Source organism: Pistacia vera, unplaced genomic scaffold (assembly GCF_008641045.1).
Source record: "Pistacia vera cultivar Batoury unplaced genomic scaffold, PisVer_v2 Contig1092, whole genome shotgun sequence".
NCBI lineage: Eukaryota > Viridiplantae > Streptophyta > Magnoliopsida > Sapindales > Anacardiaceae > Pistacia > Pistacia vera.
Window position 1 is genome coordinate 29,731 of NW_022195129.1, and position 15,159 is coordinate 44,889.

The window sequence follows — 15,159 nt, forward strand, 5'->3', positions numbered from 1 at the left end:
GAGACTGTTTTGGTCCATGCATGAATTGGCTGAGGATATGTATAGTGTAGCTGATATCTGGTCACGTCATAGTGAGATAAATGAGACATCCCAGAAGTCTATGATAATGGGAAGCATCTTCTAACAGTGGGTCTATTTCTGTTGATGAGGCCACTTTATCATACTCTTGAGTGGTGAGTTTTGAATTTTTTTTCGATGAGAATGACAATTGGCTTGCATCCTGACAATCCAGAATCTGATACAAGTTCAAGAACATATTTCCTTTGGCTGAGGGATATTCCTGTGGGAGATCTTGCAATTTCAATCCCTAGGAAATATTTTAGTTCCCCCAAATCTTTTATGTAGAAATGTTTACTAAGATGGTCTTTGAGGTTTCTAATGGCAGCTTCACATTTCCCATGATCAGGATGTCATCAACATATATAATGAGGGCAATGAAGGAATTACCTCTACGTCTTGAGAAGAAGGCATAATCATGTTTTGATTGGAGGAAACCGATGCTTGTAAGTGCCTTTGTGAATTTTCATTCCACAGTCTGGATGCCTATTTTAATCTATAGAGGGACTTCCATAGACAACATACAATATTCTCCCCCTATCGTTGAAGTCTCGGAAGAAGATCCATATAAATTTCTTCATTAAGGTCGCCATGAAGAAAGGTGTTATGGACATCCATCTGATGTAAGGACTTGGAACGAGTAGAGGTGACTGAAAGAAAAGCCCAAACAGTGACATGTTTGGAAATAGGAGAAAATGTCTCTTGATAGTCAAAGCCTTCACACTGAGTGAGCAACTAATTGAGTCTTGTACCATTCAATAGATCCATCAGAACAATGTTTGATCTTGTATACCCACTTGCACCTGGTTGGTTTTCTGTGTGAAGTCTTGGGTACCAAATCCCAAGTATTATTGTGAGCTAGGGCATCAAGTTCCTCAACCATAGCTTGGCACCACTTAGTATGAGAGACAACTTTAGAGTAACAGGATGGTTCTTAGTCTGTAGAAATGTGATTAACACAAATTCTATGTATAGGAGACAGTCTATTGTAACTAACATAATTTGATGTAGGATAAAGAGTACCTGTTCTCTTTATGGTAGGACATTCATAATCTACTGTCCAAATTGGTAGCCTTGTACGATGGGAAGATTGTCGTGCAGGGGGATCTGGGTTGGGGTGAGGTGATGTCTGTGGGGGCTCTGTGGTGGTATTATCAAGAGGGTGTTCTGATGGAGGAGTATCAATTTGTGGAGATTTTGTCAGTAAAGGGTAATCTAGAACTATTGGGATTGTAGTATGTGTAGGCATGAGGACAAAGTTTGGATCCGTGGGAGGGAGATCATCTTCAAGGAATCTATGTATATGTGTCTGGGTAGGGTTGGGAATGGCATCTTTGTGCGAAAAAATATCTTCATGAAAAATAAAATCTCGAGAGACTAGGAATGTCTGGGTGGTAGGATAATAGAGACGATACCCTTTTTGGAGCATAGGATATTCCATGAAGATGCAAGGAGTAGCTCTAGCCCCAAATTTGTTAGAAGTTCCAACAATTTTGGAGAAACACAAGCAGCCAAACACACGGAGATGGTTAAGGTCCAGTGTTTTGCCAAATCAAAGGGTGTCTTACCTTGAAACACCTTGGATGGCATACAATTAATCAGGTAAGTAGCTGTGACCACACATTCGTCCCAAAAGGAAAATGGTAAGTTGGCTTGGTGTTTAAGGGCACAAGCTACTTCTAATAAGTGTCAATGTTTGCGTTCAACTACTCCGTTTTGTTGAGGGGTACAGGTACATGAACTCTTATGTAAAATGCTAAGGGATAAAAAGAGAGAGGAACAAAAATGACTAAAGAATTCTTTCCCATTGTTAGATCGAATCCTTTGAACAGAAGTACAAAATTGAGTTTTAACCATGGCTAGAAAGTCCCTAATGTGAGTGGTGGATTGGGCCTTGTTTTGCATGAGAAAGACCCATGTAACGTGGGAAAAATCATCGACAATAGTAAGGAAGTACCTAGCCCCATCATGGTTTGGTGTGTGATATGGGCCTCAAATGTCTAAGTGGATGAGCGCAAAAGAACGTTTGGTTGTTGTAATATTCTTTCTAGCTAGTAGTTCTTTGGAAAAATATAAGTAAAACTCACTAACATGTTATAGAAAATATATATGTATATAAGAATGTAATAGTGGGCCCAAAATAAATTTGACTTTATATACAAATCTCTACATCAAGTAATAAAGTCACAAAAATAAGTACAAAGTAATCTCGGATAGTGGTGCCATTCTCCTTCGCTACTTGACGTTCTGTTCGACCGTATCTCATCTAATACCTGCAAAAACAGTGAAATCAACGGGGTGAGCACTAATTGCTCAGTAAGTAAACCCACAACACTTATATTCTTTCTCTGTTACTCAGATTCTGAATTTTCTTTCCTTACACCCAAACTTCTCAATTCTTCTCTTCTCTTTCTAAGATTCTAGTTTCTCACTTACCGATATGTAAGCACAAATAGGGAAACTAACTCGGGATAGTAGAAATAGCATGATGCATATGCACATATGCATAAACTTTTTCTATGCAATGCATTTTCTTTTTTGTTTTTCTTTCTTTTTCTGTTTCAATTTACTCTTTTTTTGTTTCTCTTCTTTTCTATTCTTTCTTTGCCGATTAGACTTGGTTGAAGCATGATTTCGGAACCCTGGCCGTGTGAGTGTATTCTCAAATTCTTTCTTGGGTATGGTCCTCATCCATATGCACTTCTTACGGACTATACAAATTCTTCTTTCTTATTTTGAGGCCGCTCACTAAAGGCGGCGTGCATGCGGGGTTATTCTTCTATGTCACTCACGGGCTCCCCATCGCAACAACCTTCTCTTCTGTTCTCTTATCTTTTTATATTTCTTTAAGTAAAATTTCAGATTTGAATTGCTCTTTAATTATATTTCTTAAAACAATAATTCTGCATTTAATTGCTTTTCTTTCTTTCTCTTTATTCTTTAATGTTCTCATACATGTATATGTGCATGTAAATATGTTCATTCTTTGCTATTCTTTCTAAATACAAATGCTCAAATGTATGAGGCATATGGCATATTTAAGATATCTTATGAAACTAATATTCTCTACAACAAACATTTCCATAACAAGATAATAATCCAACATACTCAGTATATGGCACTTTCTTTGACATTTCATCAAACCCTTACATACCTACAACCTAAATTGGTTACACTCACATATCTCTCAAGTCACCAAAATTGGAGCAAACAAAATCCCTAAAGCCAACAATCAACCTAGCCGAATTTATCCCTCCACCTTTCTACATCCACATTTTTCATTTTCACAAAATCCCATCAATTCAACACATACAAAATAAATCAATTCTCATCACATACTAATAAATCAATCTCACACATACTAATAAATTACTTCTCATCACATAAAAATTACTTTTCTCATAGCAGAAATTCACATATCAAACAACCTCAATTTTCAATCCATAATTTCTCATATCCAAACACACATACAACATATAAAAAGTTCTCTACAAAGTATTTATCCATCAAAGCTAAAGTGGATTTACTTACCTTGAATTTGAGCACTCCAACACTATAATCTCTCTTTGGTAGAATTCCTTTCCTTTTAAACCCTAAGCATATAAAACCATAAGGAATTCAAAACTTTAAAATTTAATCGCCACATCTTGGTGCAAGAATCTTACCTTGGTGCTTAGGATTGAAAATCTATCAAAATTGAACTAAAATCCTATGAATTTCCTTGAAAATTGAGTGAGAAGTTGAGAGAATTTACGGTGAAGGTTGGCGTGAACTATGGGTAGAGGTCTAGGTTTTCTCTTCTTGAACTCTTATTACTAATATATAATATATATAATTATTATATATATATATATATATATATATATATTAATATCTCCCATTTTACCCTTGCACTTTCTAAAATTCCATTATGTCCTTAGTCAATTACAAATTGCCTTCATTTTTATTAACTCTCCATGTATTCTACTTCTTTCACTCCCCACTTTTCAACTAATATGAGTGAAAAGACCATTTTACCCTAATGAAGGTTAAGGAATTTTCTTCACAACTTGTTCAAGATAACTTTAACAAAATTCAACTAAGGTATTAGGGCATAATAAAGCTACATATCTGATGTGGGTGGTACAGTTGTAGTGGTGATAATGGGAAATGTGTTTTGGGATTGTTTGGCTAGAGGGAAAATTGACATTTGGCTGTGGAATGGAAGCACTGCGACCTAGTCTTTGATGTAAAACAAGAGAACTTTATTAATTTTTATTACAAAAATTTATTGGGTGTAATACAATCAGAAAAAACAATAGAAGAGATATAGGGTCTAATATAAAGACGTTATTGATCCTACCCAAGCCCATCAGTTTCCAAGTCGAAGGGTCCGAAATTCACATTTTGTAGGTAGAAAATGTAAACGAAGTTATTACCCTAACAGAGTTTAGACACAGAAAAAGATTATAATGAATTGTTGGGACACATAGTACATTTTTAAGTAACAAAAAGTCGGTAAATAAATAGTGCATATGTGCTGGCAGGGGCAATGTGTGCCATTGCATGCTAGTGGTATTTATTGTTAGTGAGAAAAAAATTTGGATTTCAAATATGTGGTCACTAGCTCCTGAATCAATTATCCAAGCATCATTTGTGATAAGATTAAGACAATAAGATGTACCTACGTAGGAGGTTTTGATGTTTGAGGGGTGTTGTTAGCATTTGTAGAAGTTGAGTGTATTGCTCTTGGCTGATCAAAGTGCTGCATAACAGTATCTCTTGAAGAATTGTTTAGACACTTGATGTTTGAGGGATACCGTTTTTGTCCTTCGTGGGGGTGCCCTGAGCTTCCAACAGTGATCCCGATTGTGATTTCGGTGTTGCAATAGTCACAATAAAATTTGGGTTGTCTTGTGGAAGATCCCGGCCCATGGTAACCATTGATATTGGAGGAAGACCAAGCCCACCCATTTAAGCCATATGATGAATTTGGGCTTGCATAAGTATTTAAAGAAAGAAATCAACATAAGTATTTAAAGAAGAAATCAAACTTAGCCTATTGGACTAGTTGACTCTTGGACTGAATTGGACCATTGGATAATGTGATTGATCTCGGCCGCCCATCTTCGCATATAAAAGATTTCTCTCCACATTTGTAACCCTAGCCGTTGGAGAGCCACCTCGGTGGGAGATGTTCTGCGAAGGCGGGTGATGCTTGAGTGCCAGCACCGGGTGAGTGCTAAGGTGTCTACGCCAGGAAACATCAGTAAACCTACCGTTGGCTTTTCCTCTTGGACGGCTAACTGAAAGTTGGTGAAGAGAGGTGGTCGGTTGGAGGTAAGCATTTGGGTATGAAACGACAAGTAGCCATCATTGAGGTCGAGTAAGATTTGCTCACACATTCTTGGTCTCAGATCTAGCGATATTGTTGAGAGTTTCAAGCGGCCCAAGGAAGGTTTCTTCAGTAGCATCCAATGTGTTCAAATTGAACTCAATTCGTTGAAATAGGTCGTAATCAACATCTTATTTTGTGTCATTTTCGAGAGACTTCGTGGAGAGTGAAGGTTTGGCGAGATCATTTTTCCATACATCTATTTGATGTATGCCCAAACTTCATTGCTAGATCAGTGGGTGGCAAGCTGCTGACCTTTGATGAGATGCAATTGCCGATCAAGCACAACGAGCATATTACATCTATTCCAATGGTGGTGGAGGTGTCATCAATGGGTGGTGGGTGGTGTGGTATCCTCAATAAAACTCTCTTATCCTTGTGTGAGGAGCATGACAGAAATCCTTGCCCAAGTAACATAATTCTTAGATCCCATCAAGGTGTTTTTGTGGGGACCGGATTCGGACAACAGCCCGGCGGCCCCACTCATCTGAAACTGTCCCCCCCTTAGGGATTTCTTTCTCCTCCCCGTGGTTCGATCCATTCCCCAAGGGGCTATAGGCAATGAGCAATACCACGAGTACCATCAGGCCAGCTAGCTGATGGTACTCGTGGTATGCTCATTTGCCTATAGCCCCTGGGGAAGGGATCGAACCACGGGGGCGAAAGAAATCCTTAAGGGGGGGGGGGGACAGTTTCAGATGAGTGGGCGCCGGGGCTGTGTGCCGAATCCGGGTCCCCACAATAAAAAGGCGCCTTTTATTGTGGGGACCCGGATTCGGCACACGCCCCGGCGGCCCCAGCACTCATCTGAAACTGTCCCCCCCCTAAGGATTTCTTTCGCCTCCCCCGTGGTTCGATCCCATTCCCCAAGGGCTATAGGCAATGAGCAATACCACGAGTACATAGGCCAGCTGGCCTGATGGTACTCATGGTGATGCTCATTTGCTATAGCCCCTTGGGGAATGGGTTCAAGCCATGGGGAAGGCGAAAGAAATCTCCTAAGGGGGGGAGAGATATCTGCCACGTGTAGGGAGCTGTGTGAACCCGTGGCCGGACCCAACAGAGTAGCGGCTGGGCCGTTACATAAAAGGCGCCTTTTTATTGTAGCAACCCCTGCACACAGCTTGGGCTTAGGCAGCCATACAGCTGACCCAGACCAGACACACAGCCGGCCCGCTATCACAAAGTACTGCCCCCCCCTTAAGGATTATTTCGCCTCCTCACCACTCGAACCCAAGACCAAGGGGCTAAAGTCATTGGGAAGCATGGTGAGTGCCATCATGTAACACCTACTGAAAACTGTACAATGCATGAGCATAATAACAATAGAAAAGTGGGCCCAAAGTTTTTTTCATTACAAAACATGTGTCTTTTATACATAAAGAGTACTGTTTGCAAAAAATGTATTTTAAAAGACAAAACAGGGGAACAGTGTAGCTATTCCTCATTGCTTGCCGACGCCCCTTCCGACCGCAACATCATCTAGAACCTGCATCCACAAAGGAAAATAACGGGGTGAGCACAAAATAATGCTCAGTAAGTAAAACTCTCTATCTGTCGTCCCCGTATGATAACTCTTAATTCTTTCCTTATGCTATCTCTGATTCTATTTCTGTTTTAATAACATCGGGCCTCATCTACCGGAGGTACGGCGGATGGCGTCCACCAGCACCATCTCACCTCTATAGGATATCGGGTGGAATTCACACAGTACCAACCCGTTTTAGGACTAACGAGTGAGGTCACAAAGCACCACTCGGGTTCTTACAACTATCGGGGGAGATCACCTAGCGCCTACCGGTCCTCATGAATTTGGGTAACGATCACCAAGCATTACCCGTCTCAGTCACTATCGGGTGATGGTCACAAAGCATCAACCCGTTTCTACTAAATATTGGATGATGATCACAAAGCATCAACCTACTTATCTATCACTAACACGGGTAGCGGTCACAAAGCATCTACCCATCTATACTACTCATCGGGTGACGATCACAAGCATAGACCCATACTCTAAGGGCTATTCGGAGGATGATCACCAAGCATCAATCCGATTCCCATAACGGTCGGGGATGATCCAAAAGCATCATCACCAACTATACTACTCTTCTAATTCATTCTATTGTAGCATTTCAATGCTCTCTACTCTTAGAGTAATTTTACCCACTAAGCTCTCTACTATAGGGTAATTGCAAAACCCATTTCCTTACACTTTCTTAGATCACTTTTCCATGTACAACTAGTGCCTATGGATGGTTCATCTTCACCAATGCACTTATGAGATGCCACATCGCATGTGCAAGAATAAGGTTCATTTCTCACACTCAAACCCTCTATTAGGCATTTCATCAAACAACTCATGTGCACTACAAAACTCTATCATAGCCTGATTCTAAACTTTTCTTAACCATCCAAAATGGGAGAAAAACCCTTCACAAGGTCACAAAACTGCCATAGAAAAACACTTCTAAAAAGGGGAGACATAATACCCCTTAAATTCATCTCAATACCTTGCCAAACCAAAACACAATTCTCAAATTTGCAATGATAAACAATCACAAAGCATAGAAATCTCTATTTAATCCTCATAAATGCATACTACATGCACATCACATACATACATCATTTCTATCAAAACCCTAATCAAGAAAATTCATAAACTCAATTGGGTTGGGTTTTACTACTGTAAGGAGAGACTTCACAAACTCTTCCTTTTCACTTGTTTAGCTTGATATCTCCTCAAATCTTAGGAAGCCTTAGGTGCTTTCTACCCCAAAAACTCTTCAAAAATCTTGGAAAACCTTGTTCAAAAGAAAGGAGAAGTTGAGAGGAGAAGAATGAAGAGTCACGTTTTTGAGAAGAAGAAAATGAAGGGTTCTTTGATTCTAATTCTTTTAATGAAATATTAACACCCTCATTCCCATTTGCCTGTTCTAATTTGGGAATTCCATCCATATCCTTGATTCTTACAAACTCACCCCTATCTCAACTATTCTCCATGAAATATCCTTACAATTAACTCCCCACTTTTCTGCTAATTAGGGGTAGAAAAGTCAAAATGTCCTTAAGGAAGAAATATCTAAAATTCAATTAACCTTTTATCGGCCCGTCGCCGCGGGCGAAGAAAACATCTGTCGCCGCGGCGAAACGTCCAGGGAGTTCCCTTGATTTAACACATCTTCGCCGCGGCGAAGCTTCTTCTTCGCCCCGGCGAAGCACGGCAGAAGAACTTCTTCTGTTTTCATCCAATTTTCAGGGCAAACATTCGACAAAACAACAAAAGCCAACTAGATTAGGGGCAAAAGAGGAAACAATAAACAACGTACCTCAAAGCGGGGCGTTACAATTCTCCCCCCTTAAAAGAATTTCGTCCCGAAATTCATTGCAAATAACTCTGGGAAGCGGATTTGCATGTCTCGTTTACTTCCCAAGTGGCCTTTCCACTTTGTGATTCCTCCAAAGAACCTTCACTAGCGGAACACTCTTGTTCCGAAGTTCTTTTAACCCTCGATCTAAAATCTGTACTGGACGTTCTTCATATACTAGTTCTCTGTTACTTCAACGTTCTATGCTCAGGATGTGGAGGGGATCCTTACATACTTCCGTTAGCATCGAACATGGAAGACATCATGCACCCTGTCCATACTAGGTGGTAGTGCTAATCTATAAGCCACCTTTCCTACTCGTTGTAAGATCTCAAAGGGACCTACATACTCGTGTCGTAACTTCCCTTGCTTCCGGAGCGCATTACTCGCTTGTAGGGGGAACTTTCAGAAATACTTTGTCGCCCACTTGGAATTCTACCTCTTCCTTTCAAGTCGGCATAACTCTTCTGTCGATCTTGGCGTGCTTCATTCTATTTCTGATTAATTCACATCTTCAACTAGTTTCTGAGTCATCTCTGGCCCAAGAGCAATACTCAACTCATTTCTTTGCCTACTTCATCCCAATGAAGCGGAGACCTCACGTCTACCATACAAAGCCTCGTAAGGGCCATTCTAATGTAGACTGATAACTGTTATTGTAGGCAACTCCACTAAGGGTAACATTCATGCCAGGATACTCTATAATCCATGCAACAGGCTTCAACATATCTCAAGCACCTGATTTGTTCTCTCAGTTTGGCCATCTGTCTGAGGATGATAGGCAGTACTGAATGCTAAAAGGGTACCCAAATCCTCTGTAAACTTGTCCAGAAGGCTGAAACAAATCTGGAATCTATCTGACATATAGTCTTGGGCACACCATGCAATCTGACTATCTCCTTGAGGTAAATCTGAGCCAATTGATCTGTAGTGGTACTTTCCTTTACTGGGAAAATGGGATGACTTGGTTAATCTATCCCAATCACCCATATGCATTACACCCTTTGCACTGGGAAGACCCGTGATAAAATCCATTGAAAGCTCTCCATTTCCACTCCGGAATACTCAATGGTTGAAGCAACCCTGACGGCGTGGTGTTTGCTTTCACCTGCTGGCAAGTTAGACATTTAGCCCAAAACTCTGCAATGGCTTCTATACCCGACCACCAAAAGCCTTTCTTAATATCCTGATACATCTGGTTGCTCCCGGATGAGCGGTTGTACGGTGTGTCATGAGCCTCCATAAGAATTTCCTGTTTTAACTCCTCAATTGTAGGTATACACAACCGATTTCTAAAATAGAGGTACCCATCTCTCACAAAGAATCTGATGTCTTGCCCTCATGCACTTGCTGAACTATTTTTGACACCTCATCAGCCATTTGTTTTCTCTAATCTCTAGTAAAGAGGATGTACCACAGGCTGGCAATTCTTCCCGGAACCCCCTCAATCTGTCCTTAGACAATTCTTCTATCAACTCTTTCTGTCTAGTAAGCCGGAAAACATGGGCTTTTATACTCAAGGCATCGGCTACTAATTGGCTTTCCCTGTTGATTATTGATCTCACAATCATAATCCTTGACCAGCTCTAACCACCTTCTGCTCATATTCAACTCCTTTTGGGTGAAGAAGTACTTTGAACTTTATGATCGGTGTAGATATTACTCTTCACACCTAAAGGTAATGCCTCCAAATCTTTAAGGCAAAGACCACGGCTGCCAATTCTAAGTCATGCGTAGGGTATCTGGTCTCGTACTCTTTCAATTGTCGAGAAGCATAAGCTATAACCCTACCCAACTGCATAACACAGCACCAAGTCCCTGCAAAGAGGCGTCTGTATAAATGTCATAACTACACCCTCCGTGGTAACACTAGTACAGGAGCTGATGTTAACCTCTTTTTCAACTCTTGAAAAGCTTTCTTCACATGCTGTTGACCAAACAAAAGGAGTCTTTGTTTAGTAAGAGTGTCAACGGTTTAGCCAACTGGGCGAATCCCCGCTACAAATCGCGATAGTAGCCTGCTAAGCCTAGGAAACTCCTGATTTCTTTCACTGTTCTCGGCTTCTGCCATTCCAGGATTGCCTGCACTTTACTCGGATCTACCGAAATCCCTTCCTTTGATACGGTGACCCAGGAATATCACTTGGTTCAGCCAAAACTCACACTTGGAAAATTTAGCACACAACTTCTTTTCTCTCAGCCGTTGTAATACTAATCTCAAGTGTTTCTCATGTTCTTCTCTAGACTTTGAGTAAATCAGAATGTGTCGATGAAGACAACAATGAATGATCCAAATACTCATGAAATACCTTTCATCAGGTCCATAAAAACTGTGGGGCATTAGTCAAACCAAAAGGCCTCATACAAATTCATAATGCCCATATCTGTACGAAAGGCAGTCTTAGCCACATCTTGCTCAACCACTCGTACCTGATGATACCCGGACTCAAATCAATTTGGAGAACACTGCTGGCTCCTTTCAACTGATCAAAAAGGTCATCTATCCGGGTTAGCGGATACTTATTCTCACTGAACTTATTCAGCTCCTATAATCAATACACATCCTTAGTGATCCATCCTTTTTTCACAAAGGATTGGAGCTCCCAAGGAGAATGACTCGGTCGGATGAAGCCTTTATCTAAAAGCTCTTGGAGTTGCTTCTTTAGTTCTTGGAGCCAGCTGGGGCATTCGATAAGGGGCTTTGGATAGGGTGCTGTTCTGGTGCTAGTTCGATACTAAATTCTACCTCCCTCTATGGAGGCAAAACCGGGTAACTCATCTGAAAAACATCTAGAAAGTCTCGAACTACTGGCACCCTCTGAATCTCTAATGTGGAACATCACACTCTGCAGTACATGGGCAATATATCCGAACACACCCTTCTCAACATCTCCTGGCTTTCACACTACTAATCAGCATGCTTAACTGTTGGCCTTCTCAAAACTAAACTATCTCACAATCGAGGTTAAACCTCGCTTTCTTTTCGACAGTCAATCTCTACTCCATATCTTCCTAGGAAGTCCATACCCAAAATACAATCAAAATCGGGCATATCGAAGACTATTAAGTCAACGATTAACTCTCTACCCTGGATCACTAAGGATCTCTTAACAAAATCTCTTGAGTCACAACACTAACCCCATCGGGTAATTCTATCTTATGGGTTGTGTCGTTCTAGTAGGTTTCAAACCTAATCTCTCAAGCATCCCATAAGATATAAACGACATGGGTAGCACCTGAATCAATTAAAGCATATAAGGGAATGCATGAAATAATAATGACCAGTAACGGCGATGGACTGGCCTCTGCTTCACCTGTGCCACAGTAAAACTCTGGCATTCGCAAGTAGTACCTCCTGAACCCTGGGTGGTTGGTGGAAGAGGAGCTTACAATCTCTCATATGTGCCCTGTTGTCGGAACTATGCACACTCTCTGCCCTCAGACACTCTCCCGGGTGATTCTTCCCACATTTAGGGCAAGGAGGAAACCCTCTGTCCGAGGTCGTTTATTCTTCCACTTTTTATTCTGTTTATACGGAAACTTCTTCTTCTGGTTCTCATTTCTTTGCCTCTTACACCCTCATGCTTCTCTCTCTGGGGAGTAGAGGGTAGCTCCTTTGGTCCCCTGTCGAGGATCCTACGGGGAAGATTTTATTCTCAAAAATCTCCGCCTTCATTGCCCGCCTCAAGGCCCCACTGTAATCCGAGGAGGGTTGGAGTTGTCATAATATCCGGGCTATCTCGGCTTCAATCCATGCACAAACTATCCCTTCTCAAGGCCGGAGTACTGACTTCCCGGTGCAAACCTTGCAAGAGCGTTGAACTTTACTGAGTACTCTTTCACAGCGCTTGACCCTTGCTGTAGACTGATAAATTCTTGGACCTTCTCATGAACTTGGTCCCTCTTTTCTATACTCAGCTCAAACTCTTGCACTAAACTCTCCCCACGTCATCACTGTCTTGTCATGAGTTTCTTCCATTAATTCCCACCAAATTCGGGCATCACCCCGAAACAAGAAACTCGCATACCGGATCTTCTCCGGTCTGTCATAGGAATAAAACCTGTGGCTCGCTCTACTGACCCAAGCCACTCTTCTGCTATTACTGGGGTTGTAGTACCCCTAAACTCTGAGGGTTGATGCTGAGTAGAAAGACCGTAGATCGGTTCCACTCTGTTCGGTACTGGGGGAGGTACTGTTTGCCCTCTTTCAGACAGGCGTAACTGGCGGGTGTCTGACGGGAGGTACAACTCTCCCCTGAGGTTTGCCATAACTTGTGTATAATTCCCCGGATTCTAGCTTCATCCAAGGGAGGGGGCGTAGACTCTGGAGGGTTAGAAGGTTCTCCTTCATTCACCACACCTTTACCGCGATTTCGATAACTACGCCTATCTACAAAATGATCAAACTAATGAACTCAAGAGACAATTACTATAAGGGAAAGAATTACTCACACGGGCGGTTATAGGACGTCGTGGCGATGAGAATAGCACACTGTCCATCCCAAAACTTGCTCTGATACCAAAAATGTAACACACTACTGAAAACTGTACAATGCATGCATAATAACAATAGAAAAGTCGGGCCAAAGTTTTCTTTTCATTACAAAACATGTGTCTTTTATACATAAAGAGTACTGTTTGCAAAAAATGTATTTTAAAAGACAAAACAGGGGGGAAACAGTGTAGCTATTCCTCATTGCTTGCCGACGCCCCTCCGAACGCAACATCATTAGAACCTGCATCCACAAAGGAAAATAACGGGGTGAGCACAAATAATGCTCAGTAAGTAAAACTCTCATCTGTCTGTCCGTATGAAAACTCTTAATTCTTTCCTATGCTATCTCTGATTCTATTTCTGTTTCTAATAACATCGTGGCCTCATCTTACGGAGGTACGGCCGGATGGCGTTCACACAGCACCATCTCACTCTCTATGGCTATCGGGGGTGGATCACACAGTACCAACCCGTTTTTTACTAGTGACTAACAGTGAGGATCACAAAGCACCACTCGGTTCTTACTAACTATCGGGTGGAGATCACCTAGGCCTACACGTTCCTCATGAATTTTGGTAACGATCACAAGCATTTACCCGTCTCTAGTCACTATCGGGTGATGGTCACAAAGCATCAACCCGTTTCTACTAAAATTTGGATGATGATCACAAAGCATCAACCTACTTATCTATCACTAACCGGGTAGCGGTCACAAAGCATCTACCCATCTCTACTACTCATCGGGTGACGATCACAAAGCAGAGACCATCACTCTAAGGGCTATTCGGAGGATGATCACCAAGCATCAATCCGATTCCCATAACGGTCGGGTTGATGCACAAAGCATCATCCCAATATACTACTCTTCTAATCATTCTATTGTAGCATTTTCAATGCTCTCTACTCTTAGGTAATTTTACCCACTAAGCTTCTACTCATAGGGTAATTGCATAACCCATTTCCTTACACTTTCTAGATCACTTTTCCATGTACAACTAGTGCTATGGATGGTTCATCTTCACCAATGCATTATGAGATGCCAACATGCAATGTTGCAAGAATTAAGGTTCATTTTCACACTCAAACCTCTATTAGGCATTTCATCAAAAAATCATGTGCACTACAAAACTCTATCATAGCCATGATTCTAAAACTTTCTTAACCATCCAAAATGGGGGAAAAACCCCTTCACAAGGTCACAAAACCTGCCATAGAAAACACTTCTAAAAAGGGGAGACATAATACCCCTTAAAATTCCATCTCAAATACCTTGCCAAACCAACAACCCATTTCTCAAATTGGCAAGGTATAAACAATCACAAAGCATAGAAATTCTATTAATCCTTCATACATGCTATACTACCTGCACATCACATACATACATCATTTCTATCAAAACCCTAATCAAGAAAATCATAAATCTCAACTTGGGTTGGGTTTTACTTACTTGTTAAGGAGAGACTTCACAAACTCTTCCTTTCACTTGTTTAGCTTGATATCTCCTCAAATCTTAGGAAGCTTAGGTTGCTTTTCTACCCCAAAATCCTTCAAAAATCCCTTGGAAAACCTGTTCAAAAGAAAGGAGAAGTTGAGAGGAGAAGAATGAAGAGTCACGTTTTGAGAAGAAGAAAATGAAGGGTTCTTTGATTCTAATTCCTTTTAATGAAATATTAAACCCTCATTCCATTTTGCCCTTGTTCTAATTGGGAATTCCATCCATATCCTTTGATTCTTTTACAAACTCACCCCTATCTCAACTATTCTCCATGAAATATCCTACAAAAACTCCCACTTTTCCTGCTAATTAGGGGTAGAAAAGTCAAAATGTCCTTAAGGAAGAAAATATCTAAAATTCAATTAACCTTTTA